The 27,931-nt window shown below is 39.8% G+C and overlaps 1 protein-coding gene across 6 annotated transcripts in view; it reads right to left on the reverse strand.

Annotated features, from left to right (window-relative positions):
* Positions 1-27,931, reverse strand: part of PRUNE2 (prune homolog 2 with BCH domain) — a 294,221-nt gene that overhangs the window by 184,219 nt on the left and 82,071 nt on the right. The window lies entirely within an intron of this gene.

Here is a 27,931-nt window from a genome sequence, read left to right on the forward strand (position 1 = left end):
TAAATTTAAAATATCCAAATTCCAATTCATCTTTTTAACCTTTAATTGTTAGCCCAAAGCACTGTAGCATGTTTTTGGCAATGGATTGCTAACCTCTACGAGGTTAAATAACTTTTGTATCCGTTAGTGCTTCAGAAAAAGGAGGACACTGAACCCAAGTCTTCTGCACACAGACTCATCCCTGCACTGAGCCTCAGGCCCTCTGTTTGTTCACCTGGATTGATAGAGAACCAAGAGCAATTTTAATCTCTTTAAGATTACTTGTAATATTGGATTGTGTGCATACATTGTCATAGAGTGGAAACCAATACTGGATAACATATGAATAAATTACAAGATATATTTTACACTTAACATTTTTCAAAAAACACCTCCTGCTGTTAAAGCCCATGCCCCATAAACATCATCAGTAAAGCAGTGATAAAAGCAAGGATAACAATCTTCACATGATAAATTGGTCAAATTTAGAGAAGTCAAAATAAGCAGCATTTTCCTCAAGAATCAAATGCAAAGGTTACATGCACATGCTCCCAACTGCCTTTCTTCATGTAGTAGATCATAAAACAGTGATTTCACTTGTATTCAGAAACAAACATGAGTAAAAGATATTAACCAAGCTCTAGTAGTTAGCTAATAAATATTTTAATTGAACATTTCTACATATGATAATATTACACTAAGACTGCTTAAAAAGGAAACACTAACTGCATACCTTTCAGAAAACAATTTTTGCTTTCTTTGAAAAAAGTAGTCACAAATAAAATTGATTAGCAGAAGAACACTAGAATATACTTATACCAGAGTCTACATTTGCAATATGAAAAAGATATAGAAATTTTAGCATGGATACAACTCACCATCACTTAGCAGGTTATTAATGAAAAGCAATAAAAACTAATTGGCATCACTAAGTAACTAATTTCTTAAAATGATGATTTCTTTAATCAGAGCTATTTCTACTGAGCAGACATCAAAGCTTTCCTTATGAGATGAGTTACTACATTTTAAAACATGTAATATTTAAATGAATTGGAAGCATTCCAGAATCTAATCTAAAGAAGACCATATCTATCTTTTAAATCTCACCAGATTATAAGTTATTAACCATAATGGAAATAATTTTCATTTATCACTTTAAAATACAATTTCCTCTTACCAATGTAAAAAATAGAGAAAGTCTAAAGGTAAACTCTTACAGTAACTACCAGATGGATGCCTGCCTGCTAAGTTGCTTCAGTTGCGTCCGACTCTTTGCAACCTTATGGACTGGCCTGCCAGGCTTCTTTATCCATGGGATTCTCCAGCCAAGAATACTGGAGTGAGTTACAGATGGATCCAATAATAAATATGATCAAATCATTTAGTATGATACAAAACATATCCTGCCACTTTCTTTCTGTAAATGTGGTACTGGAAATAAGATTAAACCAGTAAAGCTCCTCAGTTAGTCAAAGCCATCAGAACCCGGTAGAGTCGATGTTCAGAATCTGACCTAAGGCATCAATAAAACAACCAAGACAAGGACCCTTTCAATGGTGCATAAACGTTATGTCATTAATCGAGCTTAGATTGTAACAGTCTATTCTTATAAGGTGACAAATTAACCATATGACTACCTCATGGATGACAAAACTAAGATATATTAAACTCTGTGGGGTAAATACACCCATAGGCAAATCTAATAGACTGACATTTTTAATACTAATTGAAGCTGATTGATTTACGTTATTCTACGTTTTCAACTCTCCAAAATGATGTATTTAATGTTTTATTTTTAAACACAATTAAAAAATAATATATAAATATATACATACTGCAAATGTAATACAGATAACAAATTCATTTAAGCCCATTTATGCACATTAGTAACACACCATGTGGCAGAGAGACTAGGACTACAAGAAGACCCCTTGGCGATTTATTTTATATTAAATCCCTAATGGCCTCTCCTTATCTTTGCAAAAATATGCACGAAAGTCCAGACTATGCAGCCATTGAAATGAATGGTTATTTATTTGCTAAACGAGAACCCTATGTTTAATGTTCCTTAGACATAAGGTAGTCTGGAAAAGTCGCATTCCTACAGTTCCATACATCATTTATTTTACATACCCTAACTTCTCACAACAGGCAGCGGAAAAATATCTCTGAACAGCATTATAAGTTGCTGAGATTTTTGTTTCCGATTCCATTACTGGAAGATTAAATGTTAACATGTTTACTTGCTTCTTTAGCAACAAAAACAAATTCATGTACCATTGTGGTGCCTGACACACACATGAATATAAAATGGAAGAGTTGGCAAACAACAAAACCTAAAATCAAACAAAGGATGTCTATCAAAAGTTCACACTTGTAAATAAATCTTAATTAAATGCAAAGGAGAAAGCATCATATACTTGAAACTTGTCTGCAAATATATACACTCATAATCGGAAAGTTCTAACAGTGGATTCTTACTCTTTCAAAGAAAGAAGCTTTTTTTCTTCTCTTTATGTCACTTGGTTAAATATGACCCCCAACTTGGTGCTGCACATATTAGCTTTTAATATTCATCTTGACATCAATATACTTTCCTATCAAGTATGGTTCAGTTTTGAATCACTTTGCTTCAGGTTCATATACACAAAATGTTGCAGGCCCAGGGATATCCTTAGAGAAAGTCTCTCAGTCAGTCTATACAATCCCTGGGATTCTCCAAGCCAGAATGCTGGAGTGGGTAGCCGTTCCCTTCTCTGGGGTATGTTCCCAACCCAAGAATAGAACCGGAGTCTCCTGCATTGCAGGCAGATTCTTCACCAGCTGAGCCCCCAGGGAAGCCCAGGGATATCCTTAGAAGATAAGCAAAAACACAGTTTGCCACCTCCTTCGCTGCTTTCTCCATCTAACTCCCAACAGATTCTCATATAGTTAAAATTGAGATGGTTTTTTAAGAAGAAAGAACTCACAAAGGAACTAATACCTGGCATATAGGAACGTATGAAATGGGGGAGGGACAAGACCACCTTATCTTAGAGGAAACAGTAGCTCGGCTTTCTCTATATGTATAGATATGCAGTGCAAGCAGAACTAAAAACATGCAGTTAGTTCATGCTGTGGGGTTAGTTCTTGCCTTGATCCTATGTTAAAAAAAAAAAAAAAAAAAGGCAAACCTCAAGATTTTTCTGCATGGTCTTAGGTAACAAAGCTTCTCAGGCATTTCACTTGCAATTTGAAGCCTAAGCTGAGAAGCCAAAATTGCAATCTTTAGTAGAGTTAAATTTCTACCTCCCCTAGCAAGGCCAGGTACTGGTGGGAGGGAGCGTGATCAGTTCATTCTTTCCCCACCTTCCCTTCGACTCCTCATTCATCTTGCCAACTGTAGTTTCTGACCACTTTGGAAATGGAGCATGAAGAAAGTAAGATGAAGTCAGACAAGCAGGAAAGTTATTACTTGGCTGTTACTTTCCAGTGTGGGCTTCCCTGGTGGCTCAGATGGTAAAGAATCTGCCTGCAATACAAGAGACCAGGGTTCAATCCCTGGGTCGGGAGATCCCCGTGGAGAAGAGAATGGCAACCCACTCTAGTATTCTTGTCTGGAGTGGGTTGGACAGAGGAGTCCAGAGGAGTTGGACAGAGGAGTGAGTGCCATGGACAGAGGAGCCTGGAAGTTTATAGTCCATAGGGTTGCAAAGAGTCAGATGTGACTGGGGAGACTAATAGTACTTTTCTGTGTACCTATATTTTAGAGTTCTCTGCACTTCACAGGTGGGTCACCTTCATGGGCTCCCTGTGGGTCTATACTTGCGCTCATCTCCTGTCTCCCTGTGCTCCTGGATGGATGGAATCCACTTCTCATGTCCCCCAGCCCTGAAGAAGCTCGCTCTGACCCCAGCAAGTCAGCCCACTTGTACAATATCTATTAAAAATAATGCACGCTGGCTCTCTTGCACACATAGCCCAGATCTGGCCTAGCATAAATATCTCTGCACTCACTACTCCCAACAATTTTCTTGGGGTGAAGGTGACTGCATGCGGCCACCTATTCTATGTACCACTGTCAACGTAGGTGTCAGCACATTTTTGTCCTTTAGATTTTCCAGGCAAGAATGAAAACATGCCCACCATGTCTCCCAAACTGAAAGGGGTATCTATGAGTCTCTCTGGATGGCCTTTCAAAACATACTGCCCAGGCTCCAGGGAAGGGACTGATGACCCCCACCAATCACATGGGACACTCCTATCTCAAAAGTCTCCTCTTTTATATTTCCAAATTCAAATCCTTTTATTCCTTCTAAGACGGTAAGAACCTCAAAAGCCTCAAAATCAGATTTCATCTACTTTTGAAAATTTTGTAACAGGTCTCACAGATGACTTTGGAGAGGATTATCTATTGTCTCCATCCATCAGTTGAACATTTAATTGAATGTTTCCCTGCAAGTCATCTTCCTTTGGTCCCTGCAGAGTGGGTCTCCCTCCTGCTCCACTCTGCTCTCTGCCAGTACTCACACAATGACCTTCTGGACAGCATCAAGAGTCTCCTCTAGACTCTGGTTTCCTGTTGGCTTCAGCCAATGGAAAACCCAAACAGGTGCTGGGAAGGAGGGAGGAGAGTGATGGCAGCGAGTATAGTCTTCTATTTCCTTTCGTTTGGAGTCACTTTGAACTTGGACACTCCTTGACCAAAGGCTCTTTCTGAGATAGCCCTATCTTGTCAACCTTCTCCTTCCAGGTTCTAGAAACTTCTCCCTTCCCTTTCCTTTCAGGCTCACGAACCTCTTCCTAGCAGTATCCCTCACTCTGCCTTCACCTAATAAAACAACTCACTTTATTAGACCTCAAATTATATTAATTGAATGGGCCACCTGTTTCTGCTGAGCCTGATACTATTTTGTTACAAGTATGAAGCTTGAGATGTACAAACATATTTTTCAAACTAAATTATGTCATAGACAAATATGAACTTGCCCAGTTTCATATTGCTTAGGATTTTTCCCCCAAGTATTTATTTATTTTTAATCGGAAGAAAATTGCTTTACAATGTTGTACAGGTTTCTGCTGTACAACAATGCAAATAAGCTGTATCACCTCCTTCTTGAGCCTTCTTCCCCTCCCCCTGTTCCATCCCTCTAGGTCATCACAGAGTGCCAAGCTGGGTTCCCTGTGTTAAGCTTAAGGGTTTTATGACCAACCTAGATAGCATATTGAAAAACAGAGACATTACTTCGCCAACAAAAGTCTGTCTAGTCAAGGCTATGGTTTTTCCAGTGGTCATGTATGGATGTGAGAGTTGGACTATGAAGAAAGCTGAGTGCCGAAGAATTAATGCTTTTGAACTGTGGTGTTGGAGAAGACTCTTGAGAGTCCCTTGGACTGCAAGGAGATCCAACCAGTCTATTCTGAAGGAGATCAGCCCTGGGATTTCTTTGGAAGGAATGATGCTAAAGCTGAAACTCCAGTACTTTGGCCACCTCATGCGAAGAGTTGACTCATTGGAAAAGACTCTGATGCTGGGAGGGATTGGGGGCAAGAGGAGAAGGGGACGACAGAGGATGAGATGGCTGGATGGCATCACTGACTCGATGGACGTGAGTCTGAGTGAACTCCGGGAGTTGGTGATGGACAGGGAGGCCTGGCGTGCTGCAATTCATGGGGTTGCAAAGAGTTGGACATGACTGAGTGACTGAACTGAACTTAACTGAACTGAACTGAACCTGATCATCCTGTCTTTTTACTCTTTAAAATTTCCTGTTTTTATGAATTCTTGAAAATTCAAAGCAGATCTTTATAAACTTAAAAAAAAAGAAGTTCATAAAACCTTCTCTACTACTGGAGACCGTTAAGCCTGAAAAGAAATCTGGAAGCCCTGAAGCCTAGTCACATTGTAGGAAGCAGATTTATCAGCTAGATCAGTTATAAAGCAAGAACTTCACTTCCTGACTGTCCTCTCCCAATGTTCATTGGTAACTTGACTCTTGCAATGGCCTTATTAAGAACATCTGATAGGATGGCCTTCTTCTGAATAAAATCTAAGACAATTAAAACCACAAAAATGTTACTTGAGAAACATAAGAGAGTCTTGTCTGGAGGTTCCGGTGGATTTTAAATGCTTAACAGATTATTTCCAGCTCCTCCCATTTGAAGGTGGAGTCTCTTTCCTCATTCTGTGTGGCCTGGCCCCATATCATGACTTGTTTTGATCAAGAGAATGTGGCAGGACCTTGTTGAACTTCAAGAGCCCAAAGTTCTTGCTTCTACCATCTTGGAAGGCTTCTGCTCTCAAGTGAAGAAATCTGATCTGAACAACCACATTTAGAGAGAGGTTCAGCCATCTAGCTATTCATTCCAGCCTTCCCAGCTGAGACTCCACCTACATGAACGAGGCCACCCTAGATCAACCAGTTCAGCAGAGCTATGAGCTGACTGTAACCACAGGAGTAAGTTCAGACAAGACCAGTAGAATTATGTGAAATGATAAATTGTTGCTCTTTCAAGCCACTAAGTTTTGGGGAAACATGAACTTTCTTATCTCTCATACCAGAACTTATCTCTCATGAATTATGTCCACAGCCAGCTAACTCAGTAAGACAGTTCCAGAAAGATACAGACGAGGTAATCATTGATATTAACAATTAGCTTCCTCCTTTGTGACCCAACAAAGAACAATTAGGAAAGACTGAGAACTTTGGAATCAGATGTCCCTGGATTGGAATGCCCACTCTGTAGTTTATTTCCCTCTTCTGAGTCAGTTTAATCACCTGTAAAATAAATATAAGAATGACTGATGTACATCATAAGGAAAGCATCAGGATTTTAAAAGATAACTAATATAAAGCAGCTAACATAGTGCTAGAAGTCTGATGAATGCCACTTCTCTTCCTCAGTATCTGTGTATGCTATGCTATGCTAAGTCACTTCAGTCGTGTCCGACTCTGTGTGACCCCATAGACGGTAGCCCACCAGGCTCCCCCGTCCCTGGGATTCTCCAGGCAAGAACACTGGAGTGGGTTGCCATTTCCTTCTCCAATGCATGAAAGTGAAAAGTGAAAGTGAAGTCGCCTAGTCGTGTCCGACTCTTAGCAACCCCATTGACTGCAGCCTATCAGGCTCCTCCGTCCATGGGATTTTCCAGGCAAGAGTACGTGTCCAAAAGTTGGAACCTGAATCAAGTGGCTCTAAGTCAACGGTACTCAAAATGTGGTCTCTGGAACAGCCAACATTAGCATCTTAGGGAACTTATTGGACACACAAGTTATCAGACTCAATCCAGAGCTACTGAGTCAGAAACTTTGGTGTCTGTATTGGCCCATTAAAGCCAATTAAAATTACCAATCACTCATAAGCTTTTACTATAGTATCTAGTCCATATTTCATCATATACTAGCTACTCAATAAAACTGTTTGATGACAAACAATTATGTTAGTGGGTGATTAAATGAATGGGTGAGATGAATACATGCTTTCAAACCCTCCTCTTCAATCCAGATCAGCTAGCCTGATGTGTTATAAGCTGAGCTGGTATGTCAGTTACTGTAGTGTAGGTTGGGAGCCTCACTGTTAGGGCTCCATGGGCGGGTAGGTACAAGATGACCTATTTGGTTTTGGTTAAAATGAAAGCACACTTAGAAACCAAAACAATGGAGCATCACCAGCAGATGTTCTTGGAACAGGCATTATAAAGACACTGAAAATTAGATTTCATAATGGCATCATGAAAAGAATGCTAGTCTAATATGTTGGAAGGCCAAAGACAGCCACAAATACTTCATGTCATGAACTACCATTTCTAGAGTAGTCTTTTATAGTTAATTTACAAACTGAAGATAATAATGGGCCTATTTCAAAGGGCAGTCATGGAGGTTTGAGAAAATAAAAATAAAATGTATGGTATAGCTAAAGGCAAAGGAGAAAAAGAAAGATATACCCATATATATGCAGAGTTCCAAAGAATAGCAAAGAGAGATAAGAAAGCCTTCCTCAGCGATTAGTGCGAAGAAATAGAGGACATCAACAGAATGGGAAAGACTAGAGATCTCTTCAAGAAAATTAGAGATACCAAGGGAACATTTCATGCAAAGATGGGCACAATAAAGGACAGAAATGGTATAGACCTAACAGAAGCAGAAGATATTAAGGAGAAGTGGCAAAAATACCCAGAAGAACTATACAAAAAAGATCTTAATGACCCAGATAACCATGATGGTGTGATCACTCACCTAGAGCCAGACACCTTGGAATGCAAAATCAAGTGGGTCTTAGAAAGCATCACTACCAACAAAGCTAGTGGAGGTGATGGAATTCCAGTTGAGCTATTCCAAATCCTGAAAGATGATGCTGTGAAAGTGCTGCACTCAATATGCCAGCAAGTTTGGAAAACTCAGCAGTGACCACAGGACTGGAAAAGGTCAGTTTTCATTCCAATCCCAAAGAAAGACAATGCCAAAGAATGCTCAAACTACCGCACAATTGCACTCATCTCACACGCTAGTAAAGTAATGTCAAAATTCTCCAAGCCAGGCTTCAGCAATACGTGAACCGTGAACTTCCAGATGTTCAAGCTGGATTTAGAAAAGGCAGAGGAACCAGAGATCAAATTACCAACATCCACTGGATCATCAAAAAAGCAAGAGAGTTCCAGAAAAACATCTATTTCTGCTTTATTGACTATGCCAGATCCTTTGACTGTGTGGATCACAACAAACTGTGGAAAATTCTTAAAGACATGGGTATCCCAGACCACCTTACCTGCCTCCTGAGAAATCTGTATGCAGGTCAAGAAGCAACAGTAAGACATGGAACAACAGACTGGTTCCAAATAGGAAAAGGAGTTCATCAAGGCTGTATATTGTCACCCTGCTTGTTTAACTTATATGCAGAGTACATCACGAGAAATGCTGGACTGGATGAAGTACAACCTGGAATCAAGATTGCTGGGAGAAATATCAATACCCTCAGATATGCAGGTGACACCACCGTTATACCTGCTCCCATGGGAGCTGAGGAAAGCAAAGAGGAACTAAACAGCCTCTTGATAAAAGTGAAAGAGGAGAGTGAAAAAGTTGGCTTAAAACTCAACATTCAAAAAACGAAGATCATGGCATCTGGTCCCAACACTTCATGGCAAATAGATGGGGAAACAATAGAAACAGTGACAGACTTTATTTTCTTGGGCTCCAAAATCACTGCAGATGGTGACTGCAGCCATCTGAAATTAAGACACTTGTTCCTTGGAAGAAAAGCTATGACCAGATTAGACAGCATATTAAAAAGTAGAGACATTACTTTGCCAAAAAAGGTCTGTCTAGTCGAAGCTATGGGTTTTTCCAGTAGTCATGTATGGATGTGAGAGTTGTACTATAAAGAAAGCTGAGCTCCAAAGAATTGATGCTTTTGAACTGTGGTGTTGGAGAAGACTCTTGAGAGTCCCTTAGACAGCAAGGAGATCAAACCAGTCAATCCTAAAGGAAATCAATCCTGAATATTCATTGGAAGGACTGATGCTGAAGGTGAAGCTCTAACACTTTGGCCATCTGATGCGAAGAACTGACTCCTCACTGGAAAAGACCTTGATGCTAGGAAAGATTGAAGGCAGGAGGAGAAGGGGATGACAGACGATGAGATGGTTGGATGGCATCACCAACTCGATGGACATGAGTTTGAGCAAGCCCTGGGAGTTGATGATGGACAGGGAAGCCTGGCGTGCTGCAGTCCATGTGGTTGCAAAGATTTGGACAACACTGAGCGACTGAACTGATCTGAAACACTCAACAAATGCTGGATACTACTATATCTATTTTTAAATTTTGAAATATTTGAGGTATTGACTAGTGCTACCCTATGAATACAAGGAGCATTAAATTATTCTTTTGAAGGACTGCTGCTGCTAAGTCACTTCAGTCGTGTCTGACTCTGTGCGACCCCATAGACGGCAGCCCACCAGGCTCCCCCGTCCCTGGGATTCTCCAGGCAAGAACACTGGAGTGGGTTGCCATTTCCTTCTCCAATGCATGAAAGTGAAAAGTGAAAGTGAAGTCGCTCAGTCGTGTCCAACTCTTAGCGACCCCCATGGACTGTAGCCTACTAGGCTCCTCCATCCATGGGATTTTCCAGGCAAGAGTACTGGAGTGGGGTGCCATTAAAGACTAAAAGAAGACAATTACCAAATCCTAGTTCTTGCACCTTATTCTGTTTTACCTTTTCTGCCACTAGGTGACACCACCAACCTACCATAACCCACTCTTTCCCCACAAATTCCACACAACAAATCTTTGCAATCACTGTTGATTAAGGAACAAGGTGTCTATTCTGGAAAGAATCCTAAATTATTCTTTTGTTTGAGTCTTCTTATTTATTTAAATTGCCACTGGCTATTTGGTGTAAATTTATTATTTCAGCTCAGTATGTACCAAGTCTTATAACTTAAGGAATCAATTCAGCATTTACCTACACAGATGGGAAAGGGGCATCCACCAGCCCACTTCACTGCTTCTCTTTTGAACAAGTTTCTTTTGTCACACAAAAAAAGGAACAATTTTCCTGCCTGCTTTTCTCTGACAAGTTGATACAAGGCAGTAATTAACCATTAAAATATTGCAGATGATTCACAGGAGTGTTACAGACAAACTAATTTAAACCAAGGTCAGGTCTCCAAATCTGCAAAATAACTTCAAAAGCAGGTGAGGGAGGAAAATAAGTGAGAGAAAAGGTAAGTAACAGCTGCTATTAAAAGTAATGCTGGGCAGCTAAAACTGGTCTGAGTACATTCCTAGAAATGTAATTAGCCAAATCCTTCCAGAAACTAAACCATCAAAATGACATAACAGTACACTTTAAAAATGTATTTACAGAGTGAAGGAGCAGTCATCCTAGCATATTGCTATGTCCTGAGGGTTTCCCTTCTTGTAAAGAAACATGCAAAAGAGAATTAGATATTATTCTATACAAAGTTCAAATTGTCACCAATATATTTTGTGAAATGCTATTTCTTAATTCCCTCAGCAGTGCTGAGGTTGAGAATGAATTAATTTAACAGGCTATGTTCTGGATTCTTTGTCATTTTATGGGAAGTTACAAGGACTAGAACCAAAGCACACCTATTAGCTCTCCAAACACCAACATTTATTAAATGGTCTTAAGAAGAGAGGTGCCGAATTCTAGCATATCATGGAGCTCATTTCTCAGGAAGGTGGGCATGGATGCTCCATTTCCTTCACAAGGCAAGGTTCAGCTTACTGCTCCTACTGAAGGATTTCAGTAAAACAGAATTGCCTGCTTATTACTTTTGAAGGTCTAAGAATGTATAATTTTTATTTATCATAAGTTGCAGTGATACATTAATTTATTCAAAATGCCTTCTTGTAATATGCCCATTTCCCAAAGTGATCATGAACTTACAAGAGAGATTCCCAAATAAGGTGACAGGAGTACCAGAAATATCACATTTAAGTGAAGAGCCTTAGACATTTTGATGATATATAGAAAGATTTTTTATTGACTTTTTAATTACAAATAATTAAGAAGTTACTGGAAGAAAGTGTGGTAATATGTAGGTAGGAGAAGTGGCAGTGAAGAATGGATCAGGGTTTCTGAAAAGGAGCAGGGGTCATATGGAAAAGGAAAAACTATGAAACCTATAAATAATAGGAAAGACAGGAAGTGACTGGGAAAAAAAGATTTGTGAAAAATGTAGTTCAAAGAATGTTATGAGATCTCACTAGCTCAGCCCATGATGGTAAAACCTGGGAGGAAACTGGTGACAAACCAGGATACATTACTGAATGTCTTTAGCTGAATAGAAGAGACCAGAGGGGGAAGACAAGGCTTTTGGGACAAGAGCCTTGGTCCCCAGCATGGGAGGTGACTAATGAGTAGAGGCAGGGGTAGCTGTGATGTTTGTATCCAAGTAGGACTCTAAACAAATTGTGGAAACTTCTTCAAGAGATGAGAATACCAGACCACATTACCTGTTTCCTGAGATATCTGTGTGCAGGTCAAGAAGCAACAGGAGAACCAGAAATGGAACAACAGACTAGTTCCAAATCAAGAAAGGAGTATGTCAAGGCTGTATATTGTCACCCTGCTTATTTAACTTCTATGAAGAGTACATCATACAAAATGCCAGGCTGGATGAAGCACAAGCTGGAATCAAGATTGCCGGGAAAAATATCAAATATGCAGATGGCACCACCCTTATGGCAGAAAGTGAAGAGGAACGAAACAGCCTCTTGATAAAAGTGAAAGAGGAGAGTGAAAAGGGTGGCTTAAAACTCAACATTCAAAAACCGAAGATCATGGCATCCGGTCCCATCACTTCATGGCAAATAGATGGGGAAACAATGGAAACAGTGACAGACTTTATTTTCTTGGGCTCCAAAATCACTGCAGATGGTGACTGCAGCCATCTGAAATTAAAAGATGCTTACACCTTGGAAGAAAAGCTATGACCAGATTAGACAGCCTATTAAAAAGCAGAGACATTACTTTGCCAACAAAGGTCTGTCTAGTCAAAGCTATGATTTTTCCAGTAGTCATGTATGGATGTGAGAGTTTGACTGTAAAGAAAGCTGAGCACTGAAGAATTGATGCTTTTGAACTGTGGTGTTGGAGGAGAGTCCCTTGAACTACAAGGAAATCAAAACCAGTCAATCCTAAAGGAAATCAATCCTGAATATTCATTGGAAGGACTGATGCTGAAGTTGAAACTCCAATACTTTGGCCATCTGATGTGAAGAACTGACTCACTGGAAAAGACCCTGATGCTAGGAAAGATTGAAGGCAGGAGGAGAAGGGGATGACAGAGGATGAGATGGTTGGATGGCATCACCAACTCCATGGACATGAGTTTGAGCAAGCTCTGGGAGTTGGTGATGGATAGGGAAGCCTGGCATTCTGCAGTCCGTGAGGTTGCAAAGAGTCAGACATGACTAAGCAACTGAACTGAACTGAACTGAGGACTCTAAAGACTAATTACCCAGTGCTGTTCAGTACTGTGCACATGACCCATTATCTCTAGCTGCAGCATGGCCCTACCCACTCTTAAACTAGGCCAAGATTATTAACTGACTGAAGTGCATAAAATCAGATAAGTAAACAAGGAATCATAAATTAAGATCCTACTTTTTCTTTTTTTTACATTTATTTTTAATTGAAGGATAATTGCCTTACAGTAGTGTTGGTTTTACCAAACATCACCATTAACTGGCCATAGTTTTATGCATGTCCCTTTCCACTTGAACATCACTCCCACCTCCCTCCCCATCTTACCCATCTAGAGATCCTAATTTTTCTTGATTCACAGAAGAAAGCCTAGAACCTGATTACACAGTCTTGGGTACCAGGAGCAATCCCTTTCTTTGGTAAATGGTCTCCAAAGTTGGCCACGTTCAATTCCTTCCCTCCCTAAGGGCGTACACTTCACCTCACATCAAGAACTGGGGTCCAATGCTCTTGAATTGGGATAGTTAACATTGTTAAAATGGTTATACTACCCAAAGTGATCCATAGCAAATTACCCATGACATTTTTCACAGAACAAGAACAAATAATCCTAAACTTTAGATGGAAACACAGAAGACCCAAAATTGCTAAAACAAACCTGAGGAAAAAGAACAAAGCAGGAGGCATAAGCCTCCCAGATGTCAGACACTACTACAGAGCTACAGTAATCAAAACAGCATGGCATTGGCACAAAAACAGACATATGGATCAACAGAATAGAACAGAGAACCCAGAAACAAACTCACACACCTAAGTTAATTAATCTTTGACAAAGGAAGCAAGAATATACAATGGAGAAAAGATAGTCTCTTCAGCAGGTGGTACTGGGAAAGTTGGATAGTGGCATGTATATCAATGAAATTAGAACAAACCCTCACATTATACACAAAATAAACTCTACCTGGCTTAAAGACTTAAATATAGGATTTGACACCTCAAAACTCCAAGAAGGACTTCCCTGTTAGTACAGTGGATAAGAATCTGCCAGCCAATGCAGAGAACATAGGTTCAATCCCTGGTCTGGGAAGATTCTACATTCCTAAGATCAACTAAGCTCATGTTCCACGACTACTGAGCCTGCATTCTAGAGTGCATGAGCCCAACTACTGAAGCCTGAGTGCCTAGAACCCATGTTCCCTACAAGAGAAGCCATCTCAATGAGAAGCCCATGCACTGCAACAAAGAGCAGCCCCTGCTTGCTGCAACTAGAAAGTCCACATACAGCAATGAAGACCTCATGCAACCAAAAAATAAATAAACAAACAAATAATTTTTTAAAATTCTTATAAGAGAACATAGGCAAAATACTCTCTGACATAAACTGTACCAATGTTTTCTTAGGTCAGTCTCCCAAAGCAATATAAATAAAAGCCAAAAAGGCAAAGGAAACAAAGAAAAAAACAAAAAGACAACCCTCAGAATGGGAAAAAATATTTGTAAATGAAATAACCTACAAGGGCTTAATCTCCAAAATATATAAACAGCTCATGTAGCTCAATATCAAAAAAAAAAAAAAAAACAACTTGATCAAAAATGGGTGTGCATGCTAGGTCATTTCAGTCGTGTGTGACTCTTTGTGACCCTATGGACTGTAACCCGCCAGGCTCTTCTGTCCATGGGATTCTCCAGGCAAGAACACTGGAGTGGGTTGCCATGCCCTCCTCCAGGGGATCTTCCCAAACCAGGGATTAAACCCATGTCTCTTATGTCTCCTGCATTGACAGATGGGTTCTTTACCACTAGAGCCACCTGGAAAGCCCCCAATGGGCAGAAGATCTAAATAGACATGTCTCCAAAGAAGACATATAGATGGCCAAAAAACATATGAAAATATGCTCAACATCACTAATTATTCAGTTCAGTTCAGTCGCTCAGTCATGTCCGACTCTTTGCGACCCCATGAATCGCAACACATCAGGCCTCCCTGTCCGTCACCAACTCCCGGAGTTCACTCAGACTCACGTCCATCGAGTCAGTGATGCCATCCAGCCATCTCATCCTCTGTTGTCCCCTTCTCCTCCTGCCCCCAATCCCTCCCAGCATCAGGGTCTTTTCCAATGAGTCAACTCTTCGCATGAGGTGGCCAAAATACTGGAGTTTCAGCCTCAGCATCAGTCCTTCCAAAGAACACCCAAGACTGATCTCCTTTAGGATGGACTGGTTGGACTAATTATTACAGAAATAAATCAAAACGACAATGAGGTAGTAGCTACACCAGTCAGAATGGCCATCATTCTGTCTACAAATAAATGCTGGAAAGGGTGTGGAGAAAAGGGAACCCTCTTACAGTGTTAGTTAGAATGTAAGTTGGTACACTTACTGTGGAAAACAGTATAGAGCTTCCTCAGAAACCTAAAAACAGAGTTGTCATGTAATCCTGGAAATCAATTCCTCAGCATATATTCAGAGAAAACTAATTCCCAAAGTTACATGTATCCAACGTTCACTGCAGCACTATTTACAACAGCTGGGCCGTAGAAGCAAACTAAATGTCCACCAACAGATGAAAGAATGAAGATGTGGTACATATATACAATGAAATATTAAACCGTAAAAAATAATGGCATGATGTCATTTGCAGCAGCATGGATGCACCTAGAGATTATCATACTACGTGAGGTAGGTCAGACAGAGACAAATACCACATGATATCATTTATACGTGGAATCTAAAATATGACACAAATGAACTTATCTATGAAAGTAAAACAGACTCATAGATAGAGATCAGACTTGTGGTTACCAAGGAGGAAGGGCAAGGGGGAGGGATGGGTTGGGAGTTTGGGATTAGCAGATGCAAACTGGTATATACAGAATGGATAAACAACAAGTTCCTACTGTATAGCACAGGGAGCTATATTCAATGTGTTGCTTTAGTCGTTCAGTCATGTTCAGCCCTTTGCGACCCCATGGACTGTAGCCTGGTGGGCTCCTCTGTCCATGGACTTCTCCAGGCAAGAGCACTGGAGTGGATTGCCATTCCCTTCTCTAAGGGATCTTCCCAATCCAGGGATCAAACCCGGGTGTCCTGCATTGCAGGCAGATTCTTTACCATCTGAGGCATCAGGGAAGTTCCATAATGATAAATCATATGAAAAACCATAATGGAAAATTATATGAAAAAGAATTTATAAGTGTATAAAACTGAATCACTTTGCTGTACAGTAGAAATTAACACAATATTTTAAATCAATTACACTTCAATAAAATGAATGAAAAAAATATACAAAAAAAGAATTGGGGTCTAATTCCCAGCGGTGTGTGTGCTTTCACTGACTTGTACAGGTTGGTAACAGATGACTGTAAAATTTTCAGGAAATTTGCAAACCCACCATTTATAAATTAAACACAGCCATTATAAAAATTAAATATTACACATTATATAAATCATACTAAAAACAAGTCATAAATTCTCAAAACTCATCGCTTCCTAATTATTCTACTACATTATCTATGTGCTTGAGATTATTTACATCTATTGCATCTGTTATACACTTTAACTGCATTACCATTTTATTTGCAAAAAAAAAAAAAAAACAGATTGGGAAGTGTATAACATGATGATCTGTTCTTCTTTTCTTTTTTGGGATACTACCTCAGATCTGCTCTTTTAGCCAACCGTGTTTTTAAAAAAAATATTCATCTATTTATTTGGCTGTGCTGGGTCTTAGTTGCAGCACATGGCCTCTTTTAGTTTCGGCATGTGGGATCTAGTTCCCTGACCAGGGATCGAACCCAGGCCCCCAGCACTGGGAGGTCAGAGTCTTAGCCACTGGACCACCAAGGAAGTCCCCCTAACCGTGTTTTGACGATATCACATTGGTACCTTGAAATTGCCCATGGTAAGAGTATTTACGTTATGAAAATTGGCAAACACTACAAATCAAAGCTAGCTTAATTGTTTTATTGATTTTCTACAGCAGATGTTGGCAAATTATAGCCCACAGGCCAAACTCAGCCCACTGCTTGTTTCCGTATGCCAATGAGCTAAACGCTTTTCAGTTGTTATATAAGTTCCCACATAAAGTCCTCAATTTTTCTTTTTGGCAAAATTTAAAATATTTACTATCTAGCTCTTTTCAGAAAAGAGCTGTGCCTTTTCTGTGCCTGTCTTAAGAAAGTAATGGAGGAAAAGTTGTTAATAATTACACACTTAAAAATGGATTGTGAAAAAAAAAATGGATTGTGTTTCTAGCCATCACATTGTGAATAGCACACACACAAAAAAAATTCTGAGGACACGTTATTCCAGTATTTGAAAACTATTCTTTAAGTTGGCGAAGAGGTCATTCATGTTGTTACAGGCACAGTTCAGAAAAACAGTCTTCATTGTTTCACTTTTTTGTTAAAAAGCCAAAAACATTAACCACATTCTTGTTGGAACTATACTGGTTTATCAATTGGTAATACAAGAGTTGCATTAAAATTAATTAACTCATACTGTAGGAATCAACTAATACTATAGAATTTACAATAAAGAGTATATCATTTGTAAATTGTGTGCCATATATCCTGCATACCAGTAATATGTGTGGATATACATACACATATATATATTTACCCCCCCCTCCCCCGCCCTGCAGAGAGCCCACTGTTAAACATTTGCCAGCCACCACTGCTAATTCTATTTTATCATCTATCTGGGCTGACCTTAGGGAACTGCATGACCAATAAAAAATGACAAAAGTGATATTCTGAGATATTTCAAATTACGTAACAAGAATTGGAGCTTCCATCTGCATCTTAGAAAGCTCACTCCTATGGCTCTCTCTTGGAATCTTAGTGTCAGTCTATGAGAAGCCCATGCCCACTGAGTCCTAAACAACCTCACAGGTAATTACCATCTGACTACAACTGCATGAGAAACCCTGAGTAAACACTACTCATCTGAACCCCCCAAACCCAAAGAACTATAAGAGATAATATTTTAAGTCTCTAGGCTCTGGTGATGGCTTGTTAAAGAGCAGTAGATAATTGGAACACCATTTTACTTTAAGAAGAAGCCAGTGAGTGGGGAGCCAGGTGGACTCAACACCTCAGGAATGCTAAGCTGGAGTGTCCAACCCTCTTCTTCCATGTCCTTGGTGCAAAGTAGATGTATGGATATGTTGGGAGTGGGGATGTAATAAAAAGAAAGAATGGCTATAAATAATACATATTTTCATACAAATTTGAATCAAAGTATCCACCAGAGATGCAGCAAGTAAAATACCAACAATTGGGACACTGACTCTACCCTGTTCATTCACCAGCAATCAACTTACCTGGGCTTCCTGGAGTGGCATGTAGTTCCTCCCAGTGCCTTCTTTCTCTCTGCCTCTGCACCCATGTCCAATAGTCATGTTTGAGGTTCAGTTCAGTTCAGTTCAGTCGCTCAGTTGTGTTCGACTCTTTGCGACCCCATGAATCGCAGCACGCCAAGCCTCCCTGTCCATCACCAACTCCCGGAGTTCACTCAGACTCACGTCCATCGAGTCAGTGATGCCATCCAGCCATCTCATCCTCTGTCGTCCCCTTCTCCTTTTGCCCCCAATCCCTCCCAACATCAGAGTCTTTTCCAATGAGTCAACTCTTCGCATGATGTGGCCAAAGTACTGGAGTTTCAGCTTTAGCATCATTCCTTCCAAAGAAATCCCAGGGCTGATCTCCTTCAGAATAGACTGGTTGGATCTCCTTGCAGTCCAAGGGACTCTCAAGAGTCTTCTCCAACACCACAGTTCAAATGCATCAGTTCTTCGGCGCTCAGCCTCCTTCACAGTCCAACTCTCACACCCATACATGACCACTGGAAAAACCATAGCCTTGACTAGACGGATCTTTGTTGGCAAAGTAATGTCTCTGCTTTTGAATATGCTATCTAGGTTGGTCATAACTTTCCTACCAAGGAGTAAGCGTCTTTTAATTTCATGGCTGCAGTCACCATCTGCAGTGAGTTTGGAGCCCAGAAAAATAAAGTCTGACACTGTTTCCACTGTTTCCCCATCTATTTCCCATGAAGTGATGGGACTGGATGCCATGATCTTCGTTTTCTGAATGTTGAGCTTTAAGCCAACTTTTTCACTCTCCTCTTTCACTTTCATCAAGAAGCTTTTTAGTTCCTCTTCACTTTCTGCCATAAGGGTGGTGTCATCTGCATATCTGAGGTGATTGATATTTCTCCCAGCAATCTTGATTCCAGCTTGTGCTTCTTCCAGCCCAGCGTTTCTCATGATGTACTCTGTATATAAGTTAAATAAGCAGGGTGACAATATACAGCCTTGATGAACTCCTTTTCCTATTTGGAACCAGTCTGTTGTTCCATGTCCAGTTCCAACTGTTGCTTCCTGACCTGCATACAGATTTCTCAAGAGGCAGATCAGGTGGTCTGGTGTTCCCATCTCTTTCAGAATTTTCCACAGTTTATTGTGATCCACAGTGTCAAAGGCTTTGGCATAGTCAATAAAGCAGAAATAGATGTTTTTCTGGAACTCTCTTGCTTTTTCCATGATCCAGCAGATGTTGGCAATTTGATCTCTGGTTCCTCTGCCTTTTCTAAAACCAGCTTGAAGGAAATCACGGTTCATGTATTGCTGAAGCCTGGCTTGGAGAATTTTGAGCATTACTTTACTAGCGTGTGAGATAAGTGCAACTGTGCAGTAGTTTGAGCATTCTTTGGCATTGCCTTTCTTTGGGATTGGAACAAAAACTGACCTTTTCCAGTCCTGTGGCCACTCCTGAGTTTTCCAAATTTGCTGGCATATTGAGTGCAGCACTTTCACAGCATCATCTTTCAGGATTTGAAATAGCTCACCTGTAATTCCATCACCTCCACTAACTTTGTTCGTAGTGATGCTTTCTAAGGCCCACTTGACTTCACATTCCAGGATGTCTGGCTCTAGGTCAGTGATCACACCATCGTGATTATCTTGGTCATGAAGATCTTTTTTGTACAGTTCTTCTGTGTATTCTTGCCATCTCTTCTTAATATCTTCTGCTTCTGTTAGGTCCATACCATTTCTGTCCTTTATCGAGCCCATCTTTGCATGAAACGTTCCCTTGGTATCTCTAATTTTCTTGAAGAGATCTCTAGTCTTTCCCAGTCTGTTGTTTTCCTCTATTTCTTTGCATTGGTTGCTGAAGAAGGCTTTCTTATCTCTTCTTGCTATTCTTTGGAACTCTGCATTCAGATGCTTATATCTTTCCTTTTCTCCTTTGCTTTTCGCTTCTCTTCTTTTCACAGCTATTTGTAAGGCCTCCCCAGACAGCCATTTTGCTTTTTTGCATTTCTTTTCCATGGGGATGGTCTTGATCTCTGTCTCCTGTACAATGTCACGAACCTCCGTCCATAGTTCATCAGGCACTATATCTATCAGATCTAGGCCCTTAAATCTATTTCTCACTTCCACTGTAGAATCATAAGGGATTTGATTTAGGTCATACCTGAATGGTCTAGTGGTTTTCCTTACTTTTTTCAATTTAAGTCTGAATTTGGCAATAAGGAGTTCATGATCTGAGCCACAGTCAGCTCCTGGTCTTGTTTTTGCTGACTGTATAGAGCTTCTCCAGCTTTGGCTGCAAAGAATATAATCAATCTGATTTCAGTGTTGACCATCTGGTGATGTCCATGTGTAGAGTCTTCTCTTGTGTTGTTGGAAGAGGCCTTGTTATGATCAGTGCATTTTCTTGACAAAACTCTATTAGTCTTTGCCCTGCTTCATTCTGTATTCCAAGTTAGCATCCCTTAAATTCCACACAGCCTCTTGATGGGGCAGTGTCTTCAGAGCATCTGATCTTATTATCTCATTCCCACTGCACAGTTGCCCAGGAAGTCAGTGGGAATTCCTGGGTCCTGAGAAGAGTTTATGCCTGGAGCAGCCTCTGTTTTCTTTCTTTCTCTTTTTGAAAGTATTTTTGGCTGCTCTGGCTCTTTGTTGTGGCACATAGGAACAGGCTTAGCTGCCTCATGGCATGTGGGATCTTAGTTACCTGACCAGGGATCAAACCCAATTCCCCCACATTTGAAGGCAGATTCTTAACCACTGAACCACCAGAGAAGTCCCCAGGCTCTATGTTTTCTATGTTCCTTCTTTTCTACCCCCTCCATATGGATACATTTCTATAGCATTTCAGAGGAGAAGGAGAAAGGTCCAGGATGCCATCCCATAGCAAAGACAGCACAGCACATAACGAGGAAATGTCTGATCTCTAAATGATAAGTATTATTTTGTACCACTGAAAGAAATAAATATAGAGAAGTATGGTTAGCTAGGTCAAGTTTTGAGAATCCATCTGAAAGTGGACAATAGGTAAAAACAATGAAAACATCAAGTTGCCTTTTAATTTCAGTTTACTGTAGAAATAAAACAGGAATTTCATAATGTACTCTAGAGAGACTAGTTTGTAGATGTCATCTGGTATCTTGAAATATTTTTGGTCATCTGTAAAAGGAGCTACCTACCTACAAATTATAAGGATTCTAAATTTTAAACGCTTCTGGTGCTGAGGACATTTTTTCAGACAAAGTACTGTTGCCACTGATACGATAAACCATTTTTTAAATAGGGAATTTCAAGTCCCTCATTTCAGTTATGTCTGGTTACCAAGAACTGCTCATAGCTCAGAGTAGGAACACACGTCCACACTCTAATTTCAGGTATCACTTTTTCATTATGCCATTGTCCTCAAGAAGCTATGAATTATTAGCTCTGAATTAGTTTCATATTGTAATTTACACTTCAAATGACACGCACACACTGATTGTTAAATTCACACAATGAAAGCCACCTAACTGTGCTTGTCATTTGCTTTAAACACCTTTGGACTCTTCAGTCAGATTTGAACTGAGAACTCCTAACACCTCAACTGCTCAGAATTTCCTTTTAGGAGTTACAACAGTGCTCAAAAGTAACACTGTTTCATTTTCTTTTTAATCTCTACCACTAAAAATTTCCACTGATTGGGCTGCTCTCTATTTTGAACACAGATTTGAAAAAGTTATATCTCAAGCAGGTAAACCAGAATACCCATGTCCCTGAATTCTAGAGGCAGGCAGCCAAAAAACATCAGAATTCCTTCCTTCCTACATCATGTCCTATCCTTCACCTCATAGTACTATTTATTATTATTATTATTATCTATTTGACTTATTTTTCCAAATCTCCTCTATCTGAGGAGCTGATAATTATATTTACTATGAATTCTTAGAACTTACGTGGATTCCCTGATAGCTCAGTTGTTAAAAAAAAATCCACCTGCAATGCAGGAGACCTGGGTTGGGAAGATCCCCTGGAGAAGGGAAAGGCTACGCACTCCAGTATTCTGGCCTGGAGAATGGCATGGACAGTATGGTCCATGGGGTCACAAAGAGTCGGAAATGACTAAGCAACTTTTACTTCACTTCACATGGTATTCACTTCACTTCACAAGGTCAAAAATTAAAATGATTTTTTAAAGAAGCAAAGATATGAACATAAAGAGGAAGAGGCTTGGTACCAAGAGTATGGAGAATAAGAGTTCCAACCAAGGATTGCTTGAGGATGTCTATCTAGGCTGTCTGACACCTGGAGTTCAGACAATGACTGACACCTGGTGACTTACCAGTGAGCCCCTGAGTGGGCATCATACCCCACGTAATAAACACAGTGCTTGGACAGAACAGACCCAGATTTTGGTCTCAGCTCTGCTTTAGACAAATGATTTAACCTTCCCAGATTCCAAAACCCTCACTTCCAAGATGGAGACTGTGGCAGAGACTGGCTGATTGTTCATCAAACTGGTTCTCCTTCTTGGCAAGTAACTAGACTGCATTTCTCAGCCTCCCTGCAGTCAGATGTAACCACGTGACTGGGCCAATGTAATGTGAGAAGTGACAGATGCTATGTTCTGACAAGATCCATAAAACCTTCCAATTTTGGCCCTCCAAGTTCTTCTCCATCTTGAAGAGATAGGATGGAGATGTCTCAGGCAACCTTGGGAGCTACGTATTAAAAGATGGTATCTGAATCACCCCGGCCACCCAACCCGAAACACTAAACTGGATTTTGCTGCATAACCAAAAATGGATAAGTTATGTATTGAGTCTTATGTATTGAGATGTGGGGTTCATCTGTTGCTGCTGTTAGAGTTACCTTAACCAATACAGAGGTAATCATATCCCCTCTACCATGGGGTTGCTATGAGGATTAAATAGGACAATGCTTGCAAGTTCACTGCCTGATATATCATGAGCATGCATCATCAAATGTCAACTCCTTCTCAACAAGTAGGAGTTGGAAGCCCTGGACCCAAAAGGAAACAAAGGCAGTGGTTACACATAGTTCCACTGATTTGCTGAACAGATTTGAAAAATCACCTCCAGCATAAGTGTTTGGCATTTTAAAGAATATGCTAATCAAAAGTAATATCTACTTCCTCAAATATCACTACACATTTTATGACAGAATAAGGTAGGTAAATATTCAAGGTGATTTCATCCCAAACTCCAAAAAAACTCCAAGCTCAAACAATGAAAAATCATATTTGATGCTTAAAATTGGTAAACCAGGTTTCAGACTGGTTCTTTCAGTCTGAAATCACCAGTTACAATGGTGCAAAGATACTTCACTGCAGTCTGAGTAGATGTTCAACTTTTACTAGGAAGGAATTTATTGGGAATTGGGAATAATTTCTGGTTTGTGTTCTGAATGCTAAGGGAAAAGGCTGCTATCTTTCCCTCTGCAGTGTTCCAAGGTGCAGCTCTTCTGGCAATCTCTGTGCAGGGCAGAATGAGTCAGAGGTCTGAGTCACTTTACCAGAATGCATCCCATGTGTTCTATTCCAGGTTTCAAATAGCACAGAGTCTGGTCATGAGGGGGCCCCAGAGAGAAAACGAGTTGGAGCTATTCCCTCGGACTCCAGTTCCAAATAAAGGAGACAAAACTTCAAGAATTGGAAATTCCCACTGTTTCTCATTTAAAGGAAACTGATTTAAGATAAAAACACGTGTGAGTGACAGATGAAACGTGCTTAACAGACAGTAGGTTCATTCACAGTTTTATTACATGTTGAAGTCCTGACCTTCAGCATTTCAGAACGTGACCTTATTTGGAAATAAAGTTATTGTTGATATAATAGTTAAGATAAGGTCATTATACTTGGGCCCTAATCCAATATGCCTTAAAAAGGTAAAATTTGGAGACATACACAGAGGGACGATAATGTGACAACAAAGGCAGAGACCAAAGTGATGCCTCTACAAGCTGAAGGACACCAAAGACTGCCGGCAAACCACCAGAAGCTAGATCAGATTCTCTCAGCTTTCAGGAGGAACTTATTCTGCCAATAGCAGATCTTGGACTTCTAGCCTCCAGACCGTGACATAATAAGGTTATATTGTTTAAGTCACACAGTTTGTGGTGCTCTGTTATGGCAGTAGACTGATACAGTATATTTATGGGATAATTCATAATGTGATCAGTCATAGCAAAAGTGATCAAGTCAGTGCCTGGTTATTGTTCTTCCTGAAGAAACATGGTAATGACTCACAGCCTTTTGGGAGATGCTTAATGGAGATGTAATAATACTTGGTGTTGGCAAGGGAACTATTCATGTGGTATTGCCATGAGCAATCTCATTTGCTGCAGTGGCACTGGACTGGACTGGAAAATTTTGTTCCCTTCCCTTAACATCTAGATATACTGCTTTACTAGGAGTAAAGTAGGTCCAAGATTTATAATCACTCCATTCTGCTGACAACAGCATAAAGGCCAAGTTTCTCCCAGTTAAGCACACTCTTTAATATCCATAAATTCCCTTCTTTTTTCCCCTAAGGTTTATTATTTAAAGTTTTCAACATAGATTTTTGTTTTTGATAACCTTCATTTCTCTCTACTGGTTCCTCCATTAAAATGAAGGATTGGAACAAAATCAAAACCATCCATGTCTCTTTTCTGATAATCTAGTTGACAAACAATGAAAAGGTCACAAAAGATCAGGCACAACCATAATGAATGAAATAGATTCCAATATGTGGAGTATACACCCCACAAGATGTGTGTTGTATTCAGACTCATAATGAACTGGAAACCATGTGAAATGGGACAACAGTATCTTTTCCACTGTCCTAGCTTCCAACACTCTTTGCAAGAACCAGCACTCTGGCCATGCTTCTGATGAGACCATTTTATCTACTGCTTTTCAAAGTCATACTCATTCTGACCTCATATATTGAACAAAGCACTGAAAGAGTATTATTGTAATTATTTACTTTGAAGGGTAGATTTTTCTGTAACCTGTGCTGTGCTGTGCTTAGTCATTCAGTCACATCTGATGCTTTGTGATCCCATGGATTGTGACACACCAGGCTCCTCCGTCCATGGGGATTCACCAGGCAAGAATACTGGAGTGGGTTGCCATGCCCTCCTTCAGGGGATCTTCCCAACCCAGGGGTTGAACCCAGGTCTCTCGCATTGCAGGCAGATTCTTTACCGTCTGAGTCACCAGGAAAGCCCAAGAACACTGAAGTGGGTAGCCTATCCCTTCTCTAGTGGATCTTCCCGACCCAGGAACCAAAATGGGGTCTCCTGCATTGCAGGCAGATTCTTTACCAGCTAAGCTACCAGGGAAGCCCCTTCAGTAACCTATATAACCTTAATTAGAACAACTATCATTTGTGAGATGTACTACAATACAAATGAGAGGCAAAAGGTTTAGCAGCTTTCTCTTTATGTGGTAGAATTAACCCATCTGTTAAAGGCAGTGGTTTCTAAAGCCCAAACCAGTGCTGCCTCCAACGAACATGCTATGTGTGTCGCAAGGAGACAAATTTTTCTCATTTTCTCAATATTTCCACCCAAAAAAATTAACTGGGTCACCAGGCAGATAAAGGTCATGACACATACAACTGTGGAGCTGCAGCATTGCAAAGGGCCATTGAAAATGTAAGGAATCCTCTTTTTTATTGCCCTGGTATCACACAGAACTTCTAGGTGATTCTTTCCAGGGACAAGTAACCAATTTTTGAAGAAGTGGAGAAGCAGTTCTACTGACAAATATATGGCCTATATTTTACCTATCTGATCTCAGCCTTCAGCTATCGTTGAAACTGACTGGAAGGAAACAAAGTAAGTTGTTTTCGATGCAGAGATAGATGGCTTTGCTTTCCTAGCTGACTTACTTAAATTTAAAAGGAAATAAAAATCAGATATCAAAGGAACAAAGGGCAGACATCAACATGGATTTGTGTTTACCAAGTACCTACTATGTCTCCAGCATTTTGCCAGGAAATTAAAGCGAGATAGAACTCAACAATACCATCTTTATCTCCAGTTAACTTAAAATATTGTCTAACTATGACTAAATATTTAAAACAAGTTCAAAATTAATGGAAGATACAGTATATTTTTAAGTCCTAAGTTGGTCAATTTTGCAAGTGGTAATAGGAAATGGAGAATTTCCAGGAGTCATCAGGAAGTAGCTAGGTCTCAACCATGTTTTGGAGGACAAATGAGATTTAGAAATCCATAGCAACTAAGGACATTTCTTTGAGACTATATCTAGATTTAAAGGGCAATTAGACAGTTGTTCCAAAATACACAAAATAAGATGGTGGGATTCTATCATGATTTTTTAAATGCAGATAGGAAAGGAATGCTGAAATATAATCAAACACAGACAGATTGTGAAAACGCCACTGTATCACAGCTTGATTTATGGAGAAAACCAAACTCTGCCCTTAGCTTGGGGATTTTTCCAACTAAAAGCTTAAATAAACAGTGTACATTTTCCCTTTCAAAGAAGATACACTATGATACTAAGGAGTTCCTTCTCCATTGCTCAGTCATCCTTAATATCCATGCAAAAGTGAAAAGCTCTCATTCAGTTGATTAGAGTTTAATCTGCGTACCTTCTTATATGTATAAAATCTTTCTCCCTCCTCCCAGAAGATCATATAGCTCTTCCAGAGATGTATTTATTGGCCTGATTAATTACTGGACCTCTATGTAAATTACTCTCAAGATTAAGATGATCTTTTTATCACTTACTCACCTTGACAAACATTTACAGTTTAACATATCTGACAAAGCTATTTGTATACACCTATATTATAAATGAAGGTACCTTAAAGCTACAGTAAGTGTATAAGAATAATAATAGCCTTAAAATACTTTGCCAACTATAGACAGTTCCCTAAGCAATTACAAGATGCTCTATGTTAATTTAGAAAGGAATTCCAAACAAGGCATTTAAAACCTAATAAGTTGCCATTAAATGAAGGGAGACAGGGGAGGAGGGAAAGAGAAAGCAAACCCTAAGGCTTGAACTGGGAGAAATGATTCTCAGAGCTACTGACCCTTGCAAGATCCATGTCTTCCTTGCATTTCTAGACACAAAGCAGATTTCTAATTGAAGGTGATTATCTGGTTACTACATCCCAAATTGCATGTATTTCCTGCATTGAATCACATCTTCGTCTAATTATAGGGAGCATTTATCAATGCAAAAGTCCATAGAAACAGTTGAGTTTCTACATGCAATGAGAATGTGTACTATATACTATGAGGCACTACATCACCATTACATGTGAGTGTCTTTAGTGACAACACTCTACCTCCTGGTACTCATATGGATCCACAAGTCAAACTACATTATCAAAACAATAGAAATAATTTTACAAAGAACTCACAAAAAAAGAGCCTGGTATGTTCTTGGTTTTTCTGAGGCATGGCCCTACACATGCCCTAGAAATATACACAGTGATATGGTAATCATTACCATGAAACAAATAAAAGGAATAGCAATATACAGTTCTAAAACCTAAAACACCAAGTCCTATTCAGCCATTTTTAACCCCATAAACTTGACTTGAGAGTTCAGTGCCTCAATTAAAGATGAATCACTTGATCAAGGCAATGTAACAGTAAAAAAAAACAAAAAACAAAAAAAAAAAACAAAACTCAGACTTCTACACCACACAAATGTGCCTCTGTAAAATATAATTC

The sequence above is a fragment of the Bos javanicus genome, chromosome 8 (genome assembly GCF_032452875.1).
Source record: "Bos javanicus breed banteng chromosome 8, ARS-OSU_banteng_1.0, whole genome shotgun sequence".
Taxonomy (NCBI): domain Eukaryota; kingdom Metazoa; phylum Chordata; class Mammalia; order Artiodactyla; family Bovidae; genus Bos; species Bos javanicus.